Source organism: Halichoerus grypus, chromosome 1 (assembly GCF_964656455.1).
Source record: "Halichoerus grypus chromosome 1, mHalGry1.hap1.1, whole genome shotgun sequence".
In the NCBI taxonomy this organism is placed as follows: domain Eukaryota; kingdom Metazoa; phylum Chordata; class Mammalia; order Carnivora; family Phocidae; genus Halichoerus; species Halichoerus grypus.
The window spans coordinates 133,770,327-133,792,460 of record NC_135712.1 but is presented as its reverse complement, the minus strand read 5'-3'; positions in this window follow the sequence as shown (position 1 = coordinate 133,792,460).

Sequence of the window (22,134 nt, the reverse complement as noted above, 5' to 3'; positions counted from 1 at the left end):
AGAAGTAATAGTGGAAGTCTTCCCTATCCTAGGGAAGGAAACAGACATCTAGATTCAAGTAGCATAGAGAGTTCCAAATAAGATGGACCCAAAGAAGTCCACACCAAAACACATAATAATTAAAATGTCAAAGATTAAAGATACAGAGAGAACTTTAAAAGCAGCAAGAGAGAAGCAACTAGTTATGTAAAAGGAAAAGCCCATCAGTTAATTTTTCAGCAAAAACTTTGCCAGCCAGAGGGGAGTGGCATGATATATTCAAACTGCTGAAGGAAAAAATTTACAATCAAGAATACTCCACCTGACAAGATTATTACTGAGAATTGAAGGAGAGCTAAAGAGTTTCCCAGACCAATGTTAAAGAAGTGTGTCACCACTAAACTTGATTTACAAGAAATCTTAAAGGGACTTTTTTAAATAGAAAAGAAAAAAAAACAGAATTAGAAGAAAATTACAACAAGAAACAAAATCATGACTAAAAGCGAAAAGATAATAAAGATAGTAGAGCAATCACTTACAAAGCTAGTGTGAAGGTTAAAAGCCAAAAGTAGTAAAATCAATTATATCTAAAAAAATATAGTTAAGGGGATTCACAAAAAGAAAAATATGTAAAAATATGACAACTATACATAAAACCTTGAGAGGGGTAACTAAAAATGAAGTTACTTTAGGATGTGTTCAAACTTAAGTAACCATCAACTTAATATAGACTGCTATATATTTAGAATGGCATATATGAACCTCATGGTTCCACATAGTACCCGCAAAACAAAAAACTATAATAGATACACAAAAAATAAAGAGAAGGAAAGCCAAGCATAAACAAGGAAAGACAGCAAGAGAAACACCCAATTTTAGTAGAAGTTCGTAGAAGGTAAGAATTAATAAACCAGAGTTGAAATAAGTGAGACAGAGACTTCAAAAAACAAAGGATTAATGAAACCAAAAGCTGGTTCTTCAAAAATATAAACAAATGTGATTCACATTTAAGCCAGGTTCACCAAGAAAAAAAGAAAGAGGATCCAAATAAATAAAATTAGAAATGAAAGAGAAGTAATATTTGACACCACAGAAATACAAAGGATTATAATAGAATACTACAAAAAATTATGTGCCAACAAACTGGGCAACCTAGAAGAAAAGGATAAATCCCTAGTAATTTACAATCTTCCATAATTGAATCAGGAAGAATTAAAAAATCGGAACAAACCTATTACTAGTAACAAAATTGAATTGGTAATCAAATAAACTCTAAACAAATAAAAGTTCAGGACCAGATGGATTCACAAGTGAATTGTACCAGATATTTAAACAGGAATTGACACCTATTCTCCTTAAACTATTCCAAAAAAGAGAGGAGGAAGAAAAGATTCCAATTACATTTTACAAGGTTAGCATTACTCTGATACAAAAAACAGACAAAGGCACTATGAAAGAAAGAAAGAAAGAAAGAAAGAAAGAAAGAAAGAAAGAAAGAAAGAAAGAAGAAAAGCTATTGGAACTACTACAAAAAACTTTTGCACAGCACAGGAAACCATCAACAAAATGAAAAGGCAATCAGTTGGATGGGAGAAGATATTTGCAAATGATATAGCTGACATGGTTAATATTCAAAATATACAAAGAACTTATGCAACTTAACACACACACACAAAAATCTGATTAAAAAATTGGAAGACAGACTGAATGTACATTTTCCCAAAGACTTACAGATGGCCACAGACACATGTAAAGATGCTTAACATCACTAACCATCAGGGAAATGCAAATCAAAACCACAATGACATACCACCTTACACCTGTCAGAATGACTAGTATCAAAAAGACAAGAAATAACAAGTGTTGGCAAAGATAAGGAGGAAAAAGAACCCTGGTACACTGTTGATGGAAATGTAAATTGGTGTTGCCAGTGTGGAACACATTACTGAAGTTTCTCAAAAAGTTATAAATAGAAATACCATACGATCCAGTAATTCCACTACAGAATATATACCCTAAAAAACAAAAACACTAATTTGAAAAGATACATGCACCCTTACATTTATTGCAGCATTATTCACAATAGCCAAAATATGGAAGCAACTCAAGTGTTCATCAACAGAGAATGGATAAAGAATCGGTGTATATATATATATATATATATATTGCTCAGCCATAAAATGAGATCTTGCCATTTGCAACAACATGGATGGACCTGAGGGTACTATGCTATGCTATGTGAAATAAGTCAGACAGAGAAAGACAAATACTATATGATTTCACTTATATATGGAATCTAAAAAACAAAACACATGAATAAACAAACAAAGAGTAGAAACAGACCCATCAATACAGAGAGCAAACTGGTGGTTACCAGAGAAGGTGTTGGAAAGATGGGCAAAGTGGGTGAAGGGGAGTGGGAGGTACAGGCTTCCAGTTATGTAATGAATAAGTCATGGGAATGAAAGGTACAACATAGGGCACATAGTCAATGATATTGTAATAGTGTTGTATGGTGACAGATGGTAGAGACATTGTGGTTAAGCATAACATGACATATAAACTTGTCAAATCATTATATTGTACACCTGAAACTAACATAACATTGTGTGTCAACTATATTTCAATAAAAGAAAAAAAGCAAGTGCAAAAGATGTTTAGGAGCACATCTTTTTTATTAATGTGATCTATTATTATATCACTACTACAGAACTAGTGCATAATGTTGCAGTTTGTTCTTGATTTTCCACACAATTACAGACAATCTTTAGTTCACAAAAAAGAATAAAGGCCTAATGAAGAAATAAACCAACCTTGAATATGCAATTGTATATTACTATTAAAAAGTCCATTTTAATCTATAGATTAATCTAGCAGCATAAATATATGAAGATTTTAGGCATGCCAAGGAAATAGGGTGGCCATAATCAGTGGGTGAAATCTTTTTGAATAAAGAAAACATTTGCTGTTTATTCTCTAAGCTGCACTGTCCAGTATGAGAACCACTAGGCAGTGGCCAGTGAGCAGCTGAAATGTGGCTAGTCTGAATTGACTGCATTGCAAGTATACAATACACACCAGATTTCAAAGACTTAGTATAGGAAAAGAATGTAAAATACCTCATTAATATTTTTATGTTGAAACGATAAATCTGAATAGATTAGGCTAAATAAAAAGTATTGTTAATATTAATTTAATATATTTTAATTTTTTTCTAGTATGGCTACTAGAAAATTAAAATTACATACCTTGGTTATATTTATGGCTCACATATTTCTACTGGACATTTCTTCTCTAGGATATAAAATAAGACTTTAAATATTTTCTTATCTCCTATGTCCCTTTTAAAAAGTTTCCATGACTTTATTTTTTTATTTTTTTAAGATTTTATTTATTTATTTGACAGAGAGAGACACAGGGAGAGGGGAAACACAAGCAGCGGGGAGTGGGAGAGGGAGAAGCAGGCTTCCCACTGAGCAGGGAGCCCGATGTGGGGCTCCGTCCCAGGACCCTGGGATCATGACCTGAGCCGAAGGCAGACGCTTTAACGACTGAGCCACTCAGGCACCCGTGCGTGACTTTAAAGTGAAGGAAAAGAACCTGTTTCTGCCAAGGGAGAGGAAAGTTTATATAATGCAATGGGAAAATGCATGATGTATTTTTAAGGATGTATCTCCCTCACTTCCCACACCCTCTTTTTTTTTTTTTAAAGATTTTATTTATTCATTTGACAGAGAGAGATAGCAAGAGCAGGAACACAAGCAGGGGGAGTGGGAGAAGGAGAAGCAGGCTTCCCACCAAGCAGGGAGCCCGATGCGGGGCTGGATCCCAGGACCCTGGGATCATGACCTGAGCCAAGGGCAGCCTCTTAACTGACTGAGCCACCCAGGTACCCCTCCCTCACTCCCTTTTTTAAAGCAGATTATTCCAATCAATAATGAAACAAATTTCCACATGTCAGAGATAATATGTTCATGTGTGCATTTAAATTCTAACTAAAGCCTCCTGCCTCAGACTTAGAAAAAAATAGAGAAAGTAATTTTTTTTAAAGATTTTATTTATTTGGCAGAGAGAGACACAGCAAGAGAGGGAACACAAGCAGGGAGAGTGGGAGAGGGAGAAGCAGGACTCCCACGGAGCAGGGAGCCCGATGCAGGGTTCAATCCCAGGAGCCCAGGATCATGACCTGAGCCGAAGGCAGACGCTTAACGACTGAGCCACCCAGGCGCCCCGAAAGTAATTTTGTTTTATGTTTAATTTATTGATCACTGATATTGAAAAAAATGAAAAAAAAGAACCAAAAATACCGTTTACTCCTAGTTTCTGTACCTGGGCAGGGACCACACTTTCAGTTAAACTATTTATTGTCATGTAGAATTCAAAAGAGAATTCTCAATTGTCCAAATCACTAATTTCCAAATTCTAAATAAATCTTAAATCAATGTTGTATAACATTGTGTAACTTACCTTAATTATTCTAAGTTTTTTATTTGTTGTATAATATTTACTACCTGAATTAAATATTCTTTATGTAGTTCCTACTTGAGGATAAGCATAGCAAATCCCTATAATCCAAGACTAAAGATACAATTATAAATATTTATTGTACCCTCCATTGTTCTATAGGTAGTTTTCTGTTCTATACTTTATGTACATGATTCATTTTGGTTATTATTATTATTATTATTATTTTGTACAAGGTGTGAGACTTAGATCAAGGCTTCTTTATTTATTTATGTTTGGCCTATGGGTATTTATGTTTTGGCAAGGGTTTCATTCCTTCACTGTACTGCTTTTGCAACTTTGTTAAGTATATTTTGGGCATATTCATGAGCCTATTTTGGAGTTCCCTATTTTGTTTCACACCCCTCTTGATTGCCATAGGTATAAATCTTGAAATCAGGAAAGAGGATTCCTCCACTTTATTTTTTTCAAAATTCTTTTAGCTTTTCCAGTTCCTTCACCTTCCTATACAATTTTTTTTTTCTCGCTGAGATTTTTGATAGGAATTATTGTAAACTTGCATATCAATTTACAGAAATTCACACTTGCCTATGTAGAGTTTTCCAACCCATGAATTCAGTATGTCTCTCCATTTATTGAGATTTTCTTTGATTTCTTTCACCAGATATTTGCAGTTTCTGCTTACCTGATTTGTTAGATATACTCCTATTTCATTTTCTCTTGAATGATTGTAAATGGTATTTAAAAATTTTGGTGTATCTTGTAACCTGGCTGAATTCACTTAGTTCTGTTTTTTTTGTTTTTTTTTGTTTTTGATTCTCAAGTATGTTCTACACAGGACATCATGTCACAGCAAATAGGGAAAGTTTTATTTATTCCTTTCTAAGCTGTTTTTCCTTCCTCCCTTCCTTCTTCCCTCCTTCCCTTTCTCTTTTTGCCTTAATAAACTGGCTAGAATTTCCACCACTAAGAGTGGTGACACGGATACATTTGCCTTGCTCCCGATTTTAGGGAGAAAGCATTCAGTCTTTATTAAGAATAATGTTAGCTATAGGGTTTTTATATATGCTATTTTTCAAGTGGAGGACACTCCTCTCTTATTCCTGTTTCTGGGAGGGAGTTTTTACCATAAAGACTGATGAATTTTGTCAAATTCTTTACTGCACAGATATGATCATGTGATTTATCTTTAGTCTGTTAATATGGAGGATTAGATTGAGTTTTGAATATTGAACCAATCTTGCAGCACTGGAATAAGCCCCATTTAGTCATGGTGTATAATTATTTCAATATATTTCTGAATTCTATATCCTAACATTTTTAAAGGATTTTGAATTTTTGTTTTTGAGGTCTTAGAGTTTTCCATTTTGTATTGTCTTTGTCTGGTTTTGGTATCACGGTAATATTAATTTAATAATATGCATAGGGAAATGCTCCCTTTATTTCTGTTTTCTAAAAGAGTTTCTTTACAATTGATGCTAATTCTTTAAATATTTGGTAGAATTCTCTAGTGAAACTATATGGGTCTGGAGATTTTTCTTTTGGAGGTTTTAAATTATGAACTCAACTTCCTTAATAGTTACAGCCTATTCAGATTATCTATTTCATATTGGGTGTGTTTGCTAGTGGTACTTTTCAAGAATTGGCCCACTTTGTATAAGTTGTTAACTCCACTGGTGTAGAGTTGTCTGTAGTCCTCCTCCTCCTCCTCATTATTATTATTATTATTATTTGATGTCCAAAGGTTCTTTAGTAATATCGTGTTTTATTTTTGGTATTGGTAGTTTATGTCTTCTTTTTTTCTTTGTCATTCTTGCTGGAAGTTTGCAATTTTATTTAACTTTTCAAAAACCATTTATTTCATTGACTTTATTGTTCTGCTGTTTTCAAATTCATTTACTTTATCTTTATTTCCTTTCTGCTTGTTTTGAGTTTATTTTGCTCCTTTTTTGGCTAAGTTTTTAAAGATTTTTTTTTGAGGGGGGAGGGGCAGAAGGAGAGGGAGAGAATCTCCAGCTGACTGTGCTGAGTACAGGGTTGGACGTGGGGCTGGATCCCACAACCCTGAGATCACAGCCCCAGCCAAAACCAAGAGCCTTGTTAGGCGCCAAGGCCTAGCCACTCAGGCGCCTCTTGTTAGGTTTTTGAGGTGAGAGCCTAGATTATAGATTTGAGACTTTTCCCCTTTTATAATATATGTATTTAGTACTGTAAATTTTCCTCTTAGCACTCCTTACTGCAGTCCACAGATTTTGATGTTTTGTTTTCATTTTTATTCAGTTCAGTGTAACTTAACAGTTTTCTTTTTTCTTGGGCTTGCTCTTTGGCCACATGTCATTTAGAAGGGTGTTTCTTAGTTTCTTAGTGTGGGAAAATTCTGTTATATTTCTGTTATCAATTTGTTTCTATCTTAATTCTATTTTGCTTCAAAAACATATTCTAATTTCAATTTAAAAATTTTTAAGGATTATTTTATGAATAAGGATATGGTCTATTTTGCTATACATTCCATGGGAACTTAAAAAGAATGCATATTCTGCTCTTTCGGGGTAGAGTTTTCTGTAAGTGTCCATTCGATTCTATTGATTGATGATATTTTTGAATTATATATTCTTTCTGATTTTTTTCTCTAGTTGTTCTATCAATTGTTTAGATAGGGCATTGAAGTCTCTGTAATTGTGGATTTGTCTGTTTCTACTTTTAATTCTCAGTTCTTGTTTCACATACTTTGTAGCTCTCTTGCATATGTATAATCTTGATAGATTAATCCCTTTGCCATATATGATTCATTCTTTGTCTCTGGTTATGTTCTTTGCTCTGAAATCCACTTTATCTAATGTTAATATAGTTTTTCTTTGTTTTTATTAATTTTTGCATTACATATTTTTTATCTTTTTACATTTAATCTGCCTACATCACATGTGAGTTTCTGGTACCACATTTTTTAACCCACTCTGCCACTCTCTGTCTTCTAATTGATATGCTTAGACCTTTTATACCTAATGGAACTATTGATATGTTAGGTGTTGAGTCTGCCAGTTTGTTTGTTTTCTCTCTGTTGTTTTTCCATTTCCTTGTTTTCTCTAGATTATTTGTAATCATTTTTAGAATAACATTTTGACTTATTTATATATTTTTTGAAAGTATCTCTTTGTAAAGTTTTTTAGTGGTTGTTCTAGGAATTACATTGTATATATATAACATACTACAGTCTATGGGTATTGTCATTCTACCAGTATATATGAAGTATAGAAACCTTACCTCCCTTTATGTTCTTTTATCCTCCCTATTTATAATATAATCTCCTTAAATATTTTTTCTATATACATTTAGAATCACTATACACAGTGATACTATTATTATTTTTTACTTTAAAGGAAAACATCACTAGAAAATAGGAGAAAGAAAACCTATTGTATTTAACAACATTTTTGCTTAGTGTATACTTTATTCATTTTTTATGTTCCAAGCAAGGTTCCTTTTTTTCCCTCTGTTTAGAGAAATTCTCCTAGCCATTCTTTTAGGATAGACCTATTGACAATAAATTATCTTAGTTTTCCTTCCTCTGAAATGTTTTGACTTCCCTTTCATTATTAAAGAGGAATTTCTCTGTATATAGGATTCTGGATTAATAGTTTGTTTCTTCCAGCGCTTGAAAAATGTTGTTCTACTTCCTTCTGGCCTTCATGGTTTCTGAAAAAAATCAAATAACTTTTGGCATTTAGGTAAGGTGTTTTTATCTTACTGCTTTCAAGATTCTTTTTTCTTTCTCTTTAATTTTCATAACTTTGACTATGATGTGTCTTTGTGTGGGAATTCTTTGGGTTGATCCTGTTTGGAGTTTACTAAGATTCCTGAATCTGTAGTTTCATATACTTTGCCAAATTTAGGAAGTCATCACTTCTGCAAGTACTTTTTTCTCTTTCTCCTTTACTTGCTAAACTCCAATGACATGAATGTTAGACTTTTGTTATAGTCCCACAGTGCCCTGATTGTTCATTTGTTTTTTAGCCTATTTTCTCTTTTTTGTTCAGGTTGGTTTCTTTCTATTGTTCTAAGTCTTCTTTCTCTCTCTTCCTCCATTCTGCTATTTAGCCCATCCATTGATTTTTTATTTTGGTTATTGTATTTTTCAATTTCAAAACTTCCATTTGATTCTTCTTTATATTTTCTATTTCTTTGCTGAAACTTTCTATTTTTTATTTGTTACAACTGTTTGAAATTTATAATTGAAAAATGTCTATGATGACTACATTAAAATTTTGGCAGCTAATTCTAACATTTCTATCATCTTGAAATTGGCATATATTAATTGTCATTTTCTCAATCAGTTTGAGATCTTCTTAGTTCTTGGTATGAGTTTTTTTTTTTTTTAATTAAAACCTGGACATTTTGAATGGTAAGCTTCTATTTTACCCTATTTCCTCTGACACTATGTACAAGGGGGTGGAGAAAATGTGCCACCTTGTCACTGCCAGGTGAGAATAGATGCTCAGGTTCCTAACTCTACTTCCATTGACACTCAAGTAGGTGAGAGGTTTAGTCATTACTGAGTGGGTGTTCATGTATCCTATTATGTCTCCACTAACACTTCTCTGGTTGGGAAGACTAGGAGTGTCTTGTTACTTTTCCCTAAGAGGCCTCCACTGACATCATGAGAAACAAACCTGGTTATCACTGGGTGATGGTGAATATCCGGACTTTCCATTAGACCTCTCCTGACACCACCCAAGCTGGGCTATAAATTGTGCTTTATTACTGCCAGATGTATGTGGAAATCTAGGTTTTCTACGTGGTCTTTATTGACTTCACAAGGGGAAGTTATCACCTGGTTGGTGACGGAATTCCTGGCCCTCTATTCTGACCTCTCTGAAATCATGCTGGCAAGGGTGGAAACCTAGACTACCCACTTGGTCTTATCTTGAAGATAAGGGTTGGTTGGGGGTGAGGGTCACAATTTTTTTCTGTACTATTTGGCTTAAGGAGAGAGGTATTGTCCAAAGTTTTCTGTCTTCCCAGATTGTTCCTTTTCTGGTTCTTTGAAGAGTGAATGTCAATGTTAGTTGGGGATATTCTATCCATTGACATTTCTGGGTTGTCAGCTTCTTTAGTTCCAAGTCTAGAATATATTAAGCAAAAAGAAAACTCAGAGAACTCAACACTTTATCACTCTTTGTACCTCAAGACCCCCAACGAATCCAATTTCTTCTCTCTGCCTTATGTTTTTCATATATATAATATCTAAGATTTTTCTTTAGTTATATCTAGTGGGATGACTGGGGAAAAGTGTATTTATTGCATCTTCTCAGATTTTGTTACTCTTCCCCACTCAGCCCAGCAAAGAGACTAGTGGTACCTTGAAAGTTGTATGTCTTTCCCTAGGCTCTGCTGATGGACAAGTGTGCATGCTTCCACATGCAGACTCAAGGGCAGATATGGAATTCAAAGCATCTCTAGCTTCTTCCAAGCTTCCCTCTAACTTACCCACTTTGCCATTTTGAAACTACATTCCACTTTCCAAAATGAGCTGTTCAAGATACTTGATTAGAGGGGCACAGAGAAATATAGGGATATAAGGCATGTTTCCTGACAGCATCCATCAGTTGGAGGAAGTTATTTAGCTTTTTCCTCCTGCAGGACTTCTAATTATCATGAGGAACTACAAATTACCATGAATCATTTGAGATACAAGGTCAGCCAGCCCCATCCACCTGAACTGTGGGAGGCCTGATTTTATTAGCACTAACCAGGCTTGATAGATGGATGTCAAGGCTGTCTTGAATTCCTTTTACAAAAGAAGCTGTGTAACATTACTTAGGAGGTTACTCATTTATTCTGGCTGAGTTGTCACTGGATTTGATTTTCAGTGAAGTCAGCTAATAGAGACACAGCATAAAGGTAAAAAACAAAACAAAAACAAAACAAAAAAAAACCCACAAAAAACAAGGAGGCAGCATGGAGTCTGTCATTCAAAGAGGACTTGAGCTAAAAAAAATAGTTCCTGACCTTTAAAAAGGAAGAAATTGTTAGTAGGAATATGTAAAGTTGGGAAAGGAATGAATAGAACATACTAGGTAACACTCTCATTCTACACCTCAGTATCCTCATTCTTTAGCATTCTCTAATTTGGGATCATAGTGTTTACCCTCCTTACCTGTAAGGGTTTTTTTGAGACTAAAATGAGGTACAGTATCTACTCCTCCAATAATAAGTGAGTACAAATCCCTCAGATTGGCAAATTTGCTTTAGCTAATGCCTCCTCTGTGTCCTTTGCTTTTTTTCATATTCTTCTTTTTTACACTTCTGTTCAGGGTTTAAGAAAGAAGTGGAGAAGGAAATTCCAGGATCCATGAGGTATAGTGAAACTGGCCTTGTGATGTCAGTTGTATTTTTTCATTGGAAGCCTTGCTGGCATGAGGAGCAGAAGAAGATGGAAAGATGTAATAGGAAGAGGAATGGAGGTTATAACAAACAGGAACTTGCATCTACTCATGAAATATGTGTTAGTCCCTTAGTATACACCAGGCACTATGCTAGACATTGAAATTAAAAGTACATGTGGCCCAGTCTTTCACCAGATTCCCGTGCAGAGGGATAGACAATGAAACAAATAATAATCATATAACATAAATATTATCAAAGATAATGATTTATGCAAGTGTCTTTAAACATGCATTCTTAACTCTGCCTACATGTTCAAGGAAGGAAATTTTCACTGAGACGGTCATATTCAAGCTAAGTCTTATAAGGGGTAAGGAGGAGTTAAGAAACGAAGGATAAGGGAACACTGGATCAAGAAGGGTGAGGAGGAAAGTTTGCAGTGGCAACAATTTGAAGTGACAACTGAAGGGTACAATTTACCAACAGCAAGGAAATCATTAAAAAAATAGAAAGGGTGAGAAAACAGACACAGCAAATACAACTTGAAAGCAAGGTAAAGTTGAAGGCATTTCAAGAAAATTAAGTCTTCAAGTATTTCTTTTTTAAGTTAGCAACATTTTATTTAAGAACAAGAATTACCCCACTTGCCTTTGTTCTTAAAACATTAGAAGCTTCATGTCTGAGAAAGGAGCATGAAACCCTCTTTGTCTCTTGATTCCTTCATATAAATAGACCATGTGAAGCAACTGATACCATGTTGACTCACCTATTCTCTTACTGGACTTGATAGGCTACAAGCCCTGGAATTCTCTCAAGAGTATAAAAAAAAGAGAAGAGGAGAGGATCAAGGAGTTATTGTTGAACCTAGATGGCATCCAAGAGTGGCATTTATTTTTGCATTTGTACACGTTTAAATCCATTAGGATCTTTGTCCAGAAACTCTAATCACTGATCACAAACTCAAAGTCCACTTCTGTATGCACAAGGTGTATTTATTTTGTCTACATAGCTTTTCTTTCTTTCTTTCATTCTTTTTTTTTTTTTTTTTAGAGACGGGGTGGGGGAGGAGAGAAAGAGAGAGGGAGAGAGAGAACCTTAAGCAGGCCCTGCTCTTAGAGCAGAGCCTGATGTGGGGCTTAATCTCATGACCCTGAGATCACGACCTGAGCCAAAATCAAGTCACACACAACTGACTGAGCCACGCAGGTGCCCCTGTCCATATAGCTTTTTAAAAATCTTGAAGTTTTACCCATATATATTATTTGAATTCTTTGGTTCTCTGTAAAAATCAGAAGACCTGGCTTTCTAGGTCCACATTTCTATATAACCAATGAACAGAGAGTGAGGAACTACCATCTCCTGTAGATAAAGCCTATGGCTCTGCAGTTTGCCAGGTCTCCATTCCTCTCTGTTTCCTTATACCTGGCTAGAGTCATCCACTTGCTCTACTTTATGACCTCAGTAGACTTAGAATTTATGAATACTTATATAAAGAATGCAATTTAAAATGTATCTCAGGTGCCTGGGTGGCTCAGTTGGTTAAACGTCTGCCTTCAGCTTAGGTCATGATCCCAGGGTCCTGGGATCGAGTCCCACATCGGGTTCCCTGCTCAGCAGGAAGTCTGCTTCTCCCTCTCCCTCTGTCCCTGTTTGTGTTCTCTCTCTTTCTCACTCACTCTCTCTCTCTCAAATAAATAAAATCTTTAAAGAATTTTTAAAAAATAAAAATGAAATGTATCTCACTTGATTTTAATGATGTGTCTTATTTTCAGTTCTCACAAATGTAAAACCAAAGACATGGCTTTAGGTACAAGTAGTTTATTTGGAAGGTGAACCCAAGAAGCCATCATATTGGAGTGGGAACAGGGAAGGGAAGATTGCCAAGAAAGAGTGGGTTAATTGACAACTTACTGCATGGAGCATATGTGACTTTCTGTGTGACCTTGTGAAACATAATTTAGAATGGCTCCATGGGGAGGCAAGAAAACTGGAACATTTATCCATCACAATAATGCCTTCATTGTTTGACAGTCACACCTGGGAGCCATTAACACTTCTACATGTCCAGCCTTCTCCCAAGTTGGTTGAGCATAGATGGAGTGCTTGCATTAGGAAGTTGTAGGTACTCAGGGTTCAGGAAAAGATGGCGGAAGAGTAGGGGACCCTATTCCAACCAGTCCCTGGAATTGAGCTGGATATCTACCAGACCACTCTGAACACTCACAAAATCAGCATGAGACATAAGAAGATATATCTGGATCTCTAAAACAGGATATCGCAGGCGGTTGGTTTTGAGGTATGAAGCGAGGAGCCGTAATTCCGTGGGCACATATCAGAAGATAAATGGAAGGGGGAGGGAGCCGAGCCACGGGGATCCTACACCGCTGGTGCGCGAAAGCCTCCTGCGCTGGGGACCGGGCACAGACTCGCAGACCGGTAGTGGTGGGAAAGGACTTTAGGGCAGCCCCCAGACTGAAACCTGGAGCGGTGATGCGGCGTGTGTGAACTGGGGGCAGCTGGCAGTTTTAGAAGGACAAAGGGCAGAGACATGCCCCGACCTGGAGGTGAGGACTGGGAGCGCTGCTAAGGGGCGCACAACCCAGGATGCTTCAGTTTATAGCAGCACAGACAGAAACAGAGATAGTGTGGCCTGGAGACCTCACTGAAAAACAGACTGTGCTCTCTCTGCTCTGAGGCAGAGGGTTGGAAAAAATCTCTTCTGCACTGACTCTTGGAAGAGACGAGGAAAGCCACCAGGGAAAGCTGCCAGAGAACAAAAGCCCCCAAAACTGGTTTTCACTGAGTCCAGGCCCCCCCTACAGGAGCAGGGCAACTCTGCCCAAACAGGGTTGCCTGAGTAAGAGCATGGCAGGCCAATCCCCCAGAAGACAGGCTGGGAGAACAAGAGGTCGGCAACCCTAAGGTCCCTATAAAACAGGTGCATCTTGCTTGGGTTATGGTCAATAATTTGGACTCTGTACATTCCCTCTACCACCCCTCAACAGAATGACTAGGAGGAGGAACCCCCCAAATCAGAAAGATTCAGAGACTGTAACTTCTGCCACATATTTACAAATGGATACAGATATAACCAAGATGTCAGAAATGGAATTCAGGGTAACAATTGTGAAGACAATAGCTAGAATGGAGAAATCGATTAATGGCAACATAGAGTCTCTAAGTGCAGAAATGAAAGCTGAACTGGCAGAACTTAAAAATGCTATCAGTGAGATCCAGTCTAATCTAGATAATCTAACAGCTAAGGTAAGTGAGGAGGAAGAACGAATTAGTGATCTAGAACCAAGTGATAGAAAAGAAGTAAAAAGAGGAACCCAGGGAAAAACAACTCAAAATCCATGAAAATAGAATCAGAGAAATAAGTGACACCACAAAACATTCCAATATCAGAATAATTGGGATCCCTGAGGGGGTGGAGAGAGAGAGAGGACTAGAAGATATATTTGAGCAAATTGTAGCTGAGAATTTCCTTAATCTGGGGAATGAAACAAACATTTGTGTCCTAGAGGCAGAGAGGACCCCTCCCAAGATCAAGGAAAACAGGCCAACGCCCCAGCATGTAATAGTAAAACTCACAAATCTTAGAACTAAGGAAACCATCTTAAGGGCAGTTAGGGGGAAGAGATTCCTTATGTACAGAGGGAGGAACATCAGAATAACGTCAGACCTATCCACAGAGACCTGGCAAGCCAGAAAGGCCTGGCAAGACATATTCAGGGTACTAAATGAGAAGAACATGCAGCCAAGAATACTTTATCCAGCAAGGCTGTCATTTAGAATGGATGGAGAGATGCAGGTCTTCTTCCAAGACAGGCAGAAACTGAAAGAATATGTGACCACTAAGCTGGCCTTGCAAGAAATATGAAGGGGCTACTATAAAAGGAGAAAGACCCCAAGATTGATATAGAACAGAAATTTACAGAGACAATCTATACAAACAAGGACTTCACAGGCAATATGATGATAATAAAATTGTATCTTTTGGTAATCACTCTCAACATGAAAGGCCTAAATGCTCCCATAAAATGGCACAGGGGTGCACATTGGATAAAAAGACAGGACCCATCCATATGCTGTCTACAAGAGACTCATCTTGAACCTAAAGATACATTCAGACTGAAAGTGAAGGGATAGAGATCCATCTCCCATGCCAATGGACCTCAAAAGAAAGCTGGGGTAGCAATTCTTATATCAGACAAATTAGATTTTAAACTAAAGTCTGTAATTAGAGACACCGAAGGACACTATATCATTCTTAAAGGGTCTATCCAACAAGAAGATCTAACAATTGTAAATATCTATGCCCCCAACATGGGAGCAGCCATCTACAAAAGCCAACTGTTAACCAAAATAAAGAGTCATATTGATAATAATAAGTTAATTGTAGGAGAACTCAATACTTCACTCTCAGCAATAGACAGATCATCTAAGCAGAAAATCAACAAAGGAACAAGAACTTTGAATGACACACTGGACCAGATGGATCTCATAGATATATATAGAACATTCCATCTTAAAACAACAAAATACTCATTCTTCTCGAGTGCACACAGAACTTCCTCCAGAATAGACCACATACTGGGTCACAAATCAGGTCTCAACTAAAACCAATAGATTGAGATTATTCCCTACATATTCTCAGACCATAATGCTTTAAAACTGGAACTCAATCACAAGAAAAAATTTGGCAGAAATTCAAACACCCGGAAGCTAAAGACCACTCTGCTCAAGAATGTTTGGGTCAATCAGGAAATCAAAGAAGAACTTAAACAATTCATGGAAATCAATGAGAATGAAAACACATCGGTCCAAAACCTATGGGATATTGCAAAGGCGGTCCTAAGGGGGAAATACATAGCCATCCAAGCCTCACTCAAAAAAATAGAAAAATCCCGAATTCACCAACTAACTCTACACCTTAAAGAACTAGAGAGAAAGCAACAAATGATGCTTAAGCCATGCATTAGAAGAGAAATAATTAAGATTAGAGCAGAGATCAATGAATTAGAAACCAGAAACATAGTAGATCAGATCAATGAAACTAGAAGCTGGTTCTTTGAAAGAATTAATAAGATCGATAAACCACTGGCCAGACTTACCCAAAAGAAAAGAGAAAGGACCCAAATTAATAAAATTATGAATGAAAGGGGAGAGATCATGACTAACACCAAGGAAATAGAAACAATTATTAGAAATTATTATCAACAATTATATGCCAATAAATTAAGCAACCTGGAAGAAATGGATGCCTTCCTAGAAACCTATAAACTGCGAAGACTGAAACAGGAAGAAATTGACAACCTGAATAGGCCAATAACCAGTAACGAGATTGAAGCAGTGATCAAAAACCTCCCAAAAAACAAGAGTCCAGGGCCTGATGGATTCCCCGGGGAATTCTACCAAACATTCAAAGAAGAAATAATACCTATTCTCCTGAAGCTGTTTCAAAAAATAGAAATAGAAGGAAAGCTTCCAGACTCGTTCTATGAGGCCAAAATTACCTTAATCCCCAAACCAGGCAAAGACCCCATCAAAAAGAAGAATCTCAGACCAATATCCTTGATGAACATGGATGCCAAAATCCTCAACAAAATCCTAGCTAAGGATCCAACAATACTTTAAAAGGATCATCCATCACAACCAAGTGGGATTTATCCCCGGGGTGCAAGCGTGGTTCAACATTCTCAAATCAATCAATGTGATAGAACACATTAATAAGAGGGGGGAGAAGAACCACATGGTCCTCTCAATTGATGCAGAAAAAGCATTTGACAAAATACAACATCCTTTCCTGATTAAAACTCTTCAGAGTATAGGGATAGAGGGAACATTCCTCAAGTTCATAAAATCCATCTATGAAAAACCCACAGCAAATATCATTCTCAGTGGGGAAAAGCTGAGAGCCTTTCCCTTAAGATCAGGAACATGACAAGGATGCCCACTCTCACCACTGTTGTTCAACATAGTACTAGAAGTCCTAGCAACAGCAATCAGACAAAAAAATAAATAAATAAAAGTTATTCAAATTGGCAAAGAAGAAGTCAAACTCTCTCTTTTCTCAGACGACATGACACTTTATGTGGAAAACCCAAAAGACTCCACCCCCAAATTACTAGAACTCATACAGCAATTCAGTAATGTGGCAGGATACAAAATCAATGCACAGAAATCAGTTGCTTTCTTATACACTAACAATGCAACCGTAGAAAGAGAAATTAGAGAAACGATTCCATTTACAATAGCACCAAAAACCATAAGATACCTTGGAATAAACCTAATCAAAGGGGTAAGGGATCTATACTCTAGGAACTACAGAACATTCATGAAAGAAATTGAAGAAGACACAAAAAGATGTAAAAACATTCCATGCTCATGTATAGGAAGAATAAACATCGTTAAAATGTCTATGCTGCCCAGAGCAATCTATACCTTCAACGCCATCCCGATCAAAATTCCAATGAGATTTTTCAAAGTGCTGGAACAAACAACCCTAAAATGTGTATGGAATCAGAAAGACCCTGAATTGCCAAGGAAATGTTGAACAAGAAAAACAAAGCTAGGGGCATCACGTTGCCTGATTTCAAGCTATATTACAAAGTAGTGATCACCAAGAGCATGGTACTGGCACAAAAACAGACATATAGACCAATGGAACAGAATAGCGAGCCCAGATATGGATCCTCTACTCTATGGTTAAATAATCTTCCACAAAGCAGGAAAAAATATGCAATGGAAAAAAGACAGTCAATTCAATAAATGGTGCTGGGAAAAATTGGACAGCTATATACAGAAGAATGAAACTCGACCATTCTCTAAGACCATACACAAAGATAAACTCAAAATGGATGAAAGACCTCAATGTGAGACAGGAATCCATCAAAATCCTAGAGGAGAACATAGGCAGTAACCTCTTCGACATTGGCCACAGCAACTTCTTTCAAGACACGTCTCCAAAGGCAAGGAAAACAAAAGCGAAAATGAACTTTTGGGACTTCATCAAGATAAAAAGCTTCTGCACAGCAAAGGAAACAGTCAACAAAACAAAGAGGCAACCCACAGAATGGGAGAAGATATTTGCAAATGACACTACAGACAAAGCGCTGATTTCCAAGATCTATAAAGAACTTCTCAAACTCAACACCCAAGAAACAAATAATCAAGTCAAAAAATGGGCAGAAGACATGAACAGACACTTCTCCAAAGAAGACATACAAATGGCTAATAGACACATGAAAAAATGTTCATCATCATTAGCCATGAGGGAAATTCAAATCAAAACCACATTGAGATACCACCTTACACCAGTTAGAATGGCAAAAATGGACAAGGCAAGAAACAACAAATGTTGGAGAGGTTGTGGAGAAAGGGGAACCCTCTTACACTGTTGGTGGGAATGCAAGTTGGTACAGCCACTTTGGAAAACAGTGTGGAGATTCCTCAAAAATTTAAAAATAGAGCTACCCTATGACCCAGCAATTGTGCTACTGGGTATTTACCCCAAAGACACACATATAGTGAAAAGAAGGGCCATATGCACCCCAATGTTCATCACAGCAATGTCTGCAATAGTCAAATTGTGGAAAGAGCTGAGATGCCCTTCAACAGATGAATGGATAAAGAAGATGTGGTCCATATATACAATGGAACATTACTCAGCCATCAGAAAGGATGACTATCCAACTTCTGCATCAACATGGATGGGACTGGAGGAGATTATGCTAAGTGAAATAAGTCAAGCAGAGAGAGTCAATTTTCATATGGTTTCACTTATTTGTGGAACATAAGGAATAGCATGGAGGACATTAGGAGAAGGAAGGGAAAAATGAAGGGGGTAAATCAGAGGGACGGACCATGAGAGACTATGGACTCCGAGAAACAAACTGAGGGTTTTAGAAGGAAGGGGGGTTAGGGGGATGGGTTAGCTCAGTGATGGTTATTAAGGAGGGCACGTACTGCATGGAGCACTGGGTGTTACACGAAAACAATGAATTGTGGATTAGTACATGAAAATCTAATTATGTATTGTATGGTGATGAACATGACATAATAAAATTAAATTAAATTTTAAAAAAGGAAGTTGTAGGTACTCATGAGAAGTTTCCATTGCAGCTGCAGTTAGCCTCTAATTGGCTCAAGTGATATGGATGAGGTAACAATAGTTCCTGCTACATAGTGATACTCCTGAAATGCAATGTTAGTCCCGGTCCTTTAAGACGCAGACAATAAGATGGACTTAAGCATGCAAGGATTTTATTAGGGGAAATACCTGTGAGAGAAAATGGGCAAGGCTGGGAGAGTGGTAGAACTCAATGCAGGTCTGTCCTTGAATGAGGGATAGAGGAAACAGGGATAAGGCAGAAGTGTCCCAGACTGCCAAGGAGTCTTGGAAAAGTTTGGCAAAGCCATTGTGAAGTATTTGAGCCAAAGTTTGTGGTCACAGGCATTTCAAATCTAGGAATGGACCTGCCTTAGCATTCCTGCCATCCTGCCATTAGATGGGAGCCATTGTAAGAGGTATGTCCTTTGCACAAATGTGATGGTTCTGGAGCATAGCTGTTGGACAACTGCCATCTCTGTAGCTGAAGGTCTTCTAAGTGCATTGTGGTGGCCATTACAAATAGTAAAAGAAATATGGTATGGCATACAACATCCAATGATGTACAGATGTCCAATGATGCTGGCCTATGTATCTTTCAATTCTTGTTCAGTGACTCCTTGACAACATGAAATTGGCCATGATGGGAATCTTTGCAACACAGAAATTGACAAATGCTACTAATCACTGCTTTTTCTCCCCTCAAGAGACTGTTGTTAAAAGATACCAGTGCCCCACTGATAACTATACTAAATATGTCACAATGTAGCAGAATAAAAACCTCTAAATATTCTTCCAGTTTCAATCGTCCTGAGATTCCACTTTTTTAGAATAATTCCATATGGTTTCCTCTGAAATAATGAATGTCACTCACTTATTTTTACCATCAAAAGAGGCTCCCTTCCTTTATTTGTCACACAAGTATGTCATACAAGTTTCTTTTTCAGAAAAGAAACACATGGTATTTTTACACCAGTGTTTTATTGTCTCTCAAGCCTGAAGACTTAAGAAAAAAAGTTACTTTGAAAAGCAAAATTGTGTTCTGTAATTACAATATTATATGTGGCATTAAAATGATAACACCCTTTTTGGTTAATATACCATCTCTAGATGCAGTAATAGAGTTAAAGTTTAACTGTCAATGAATGAAATGAGGTACATTCAACCTAGCAAAAGGGTGAGAGTCAATTCAGATACCTGAATTCTAATATCGTGTATTATTCACCCTTGGATTTAAGGGCAACTGAACTGGTCTCCCTTCTATAGTCTAATTCAACAAATGAATAGGTAGTATTGCCCCCTACTTACTACAAATAGAGACATATATAGAGTAGAATAACACCATTAAAACTATTTGAGTTTTTGAGAAGAAAGGTGCTTTATAAATAGCAAGCATTATTATTCTTATTCAGGAATTTTGCCAACTCCTACAGCTTTCCTTGTGATTATCTGCCATTTCCAATAAATAACATTTCAACATTTGATGCTATCATGCAATCATAATGGAAGAATATTAAACTAGAAAAAAAGAAAACCAAACACATAGAAATGTCTATACATTGTATTTTATCTTATGTAATTTAAAATTCATAAAGTCTACAAGACTGATATAATTTGAGCCTATTTAAGGATATGCTGTCATTTTGGAATAAACATTGTTTCTCATAAAAATTAGATTTTTTTATGAGGGTATGACATTTTAAATAAATACCCTGCTCAAAAGAGAAAAGAAAGTTAATGTTTAGATTAGGTGGTGCTTACCTGTCAGAGATGCTGTGCTGAAACTGGATGTACTCACTCTCTTGAGAGTTCTGGGATTTGAACGATGGGTGAGGGTGAAAGAGCAAGGATGGTAAAAACTAACATATCTACTAGTAAAAAGTAAGTGTTGGGGACAAAGTGGGTTTCTGCTCTCACCTGCATTCTTGAACTGTGCTAGGGTAAGTAAGAATGGCACATTTGCAGAAGCCTATTTTATAATCCTAGCCAGTAGGTCTATGGGGAAGATAAAAAGACCTCTCAATCCCCAAAATGACTTCCTATCTTTTCTTCATTAGAGCTTCATTATGTTGGATCTTTAATATTCTTTGTATCTTCAAGCATTGTCTTTTAAATTAAATATATATTTGAGTTAGAGCCATTCTTTAAGAGTCTCAGTAAATATTTTATTGATAATGAGCACTTAAATTTCCAGTTAAGAATGAAAGACCAGGGCATTGTTGGAAGCTGTCTAGGGAGAGGAATAGGGTCACACAGGACACATCTTGGGGTGAAGACAAGAGAACCAAGGGAGAGGAGAGGTTTGAAATAAAATAAATAAAATAGGGGAGGGAAACCTACAGCTTGGTCCTGTGCTTCTCAAATTATGTCATGCAAACAGTTTTGTTGATTACTGGGTTAAACCAGGTTTCTTTGCATATAATGGAGGTTCTATCTTCATCCTATGTGTTGGTTATCTGTTTATTTCACACACACGGATACACACACATACACACACAAATGTGTTTCCTTTGCAACAAGGAATATACAAATATGTTATCTCATTTGATTTTGATAACCGTTCTATGTAGTATATATAATTAATTCTATTTTACAGACAAGATCATGATAGCTCAGAGATGTCAAGTCCCTTGCCCCATGTGAGATATTTGAATGTGGAACTGTCAGATACCAAAACCCTTTCCTAACCAGTATGTGACATTATCTTCCTCCTAGCAACTTGTTCAGTAAGATGGTTCATGAAGAAAAGTTGTTCTGTGATTCAATATGTTTAGGAAATGATACATATTATAAACCCTTGGATAATCAGGAATAACATTAACATATTAAAGGCTGTAAGAAACCTCATATTTATTTAAAATAAAACACCTTTGTTTAACCTGCCATTTTCTAAGCTTATCAATTTCTGATGGAGCTAGTACCTACAGACCCTAACGGATATTATGGCCTAGAGAAACATGAGCTAGTCCTACATTTCCATCCCTTCTCTTTATGATTTTATCAAAATCCCTTCTTGATTGTTCATGAAGCCTTTAAGTTCGGTATAGAATCCTGAATAGAATTCAGAGAGATGATTCCTTAATGCAAAGTCTTTTGTGGGAAACATGATTAACTGCTGAAAAACTGTAAATCACTAGTAATTTGCAGGTATATTTCTCCTAGGAAATAAATTTGGATTTTGCCTCACCAACTGCATA